Below are 783 nucleotides of genomic sequence, written 5' to 3' on the forward strand. Positions count from 1 at the left end.
CTTTTTTTCTTAAATGAGAAAAACTCCCAACAACACACAAAGAGCTGAGCATGTGCAGCGGGCAAAAGTCTTAAAGGCACCGCAGTCCCACCACGTCGCGGGCTCCGCGAGGAGCAGGAGGGCGGGGGCGCGGGGTGGGAAGCCGTAGTCTAGGAGGGACCTCTCCAAAGGGGGAGCCCCCACCCCCAACAAAGACCAGCGAGATTCTGAGCTCCCGGCGCTCGCAGCCCCACCTCCTGTCTCCCCCCTTCGCGAGGATGCTCAGAACCTCACGTATCTCCTTTCCTGCCTGTCAGTGTTTCCTCCTCCATCTGGGACAGTATTCTGCCTCCTGGAAACGCACATTGCCACCTGGGGCTTTTTCCGCACAGGGGCTGAAATGATGCCTCTGCCTTCCCGGCGGCATTCCTTCTTCCTTTAGATGACTTTCCAAGATTCCATGGCCGAGGCTGGCATTTTCGCTTTATGCTTTCGTGCCTTCTCCAAAGAAGCTATTTGAAGCCCTGGCAAAAGAAGCTGAGCGCCCGGTGCGGCCGTGCGTTCTCCAGTTACCGCGCTGTGGCCGAGCCCCACCAAAGAAGGGCGCGTGGTAGGAAAATGAATTTGGAATCATCGAAGGCATTGCCTACAGCAAAGGCGAAGGAGGAAAAAGTTTTCCTGGTAACCACACACTCCTGGTCTTTTCAATAAGAGTCCACTCATGTTTATTTGGGGCATAATGTACACAAAGTTATCCCTTTTAATCCCCTATGACCCAGACTTTGCACATAAAATCCTCCATTA

Source organism: Echinops telfairi, unplaced genomic scaffold, assembly GCF_000313985.2.
Source record: "Echinops telfairi isolate 266 unplaced genomic scaffold, ASM31398v2 ScPeMD7_70;HRSCAF=299, whole genome shotgun sequence".
NCBI lineage: Eukaryota > Metazoa > Chordata > Mammalia > Afrosoricida > Tenrecidae > Echinops > Echinops telfairi.